The sequence below is a fragment of the Orycteropus afer genome, unplaced genomic scaffold, assembly GCF_000298275.1.
Source record: "Orycteropus afer afer isolate SDZICR_OR568_19922 unplaced genomic scaffold, OryAfe1.0 scaffold00655, whole genome shotgun sequence".
Lineage (NCBI taxonomy): Eukaryota > Metazoa > Chordata > Mammalia > Tubulidentata > Orycteropodidae > Orycteropus > Orycteropus afer.
In genome coordinates, this window is record NW_006922242.1 from 50,525 (window position 1) to 50,815 (window position 291).

Genomic DNA, 291 nt, shown 5'->3' on the forward strand with positions numbered 1-291 from the left:
TGATATTTCTGGAGGCTCCAGGAAGAATCCATTTCCTTTTGTTTTCCAGCTTCAAGGAAAAACAAACCAAACCCACTGCCATCAAGTCAATTCCAACTCAGTGACCCTGTAGGACAGAACAGAACTGCTCCCCTATAGGGTTTTCAAGACTGTAAATCTTTGTGGAAGCAGACCACCTTATCGTTCTCCCACCAAGTGGCTGGTGGATTCAAACCACAAACCATTTGGTTAGCAGCTGAATGCTTCAACCACTGCATCACTAGAACTTTGAGAACCCACCTGGCACAATTA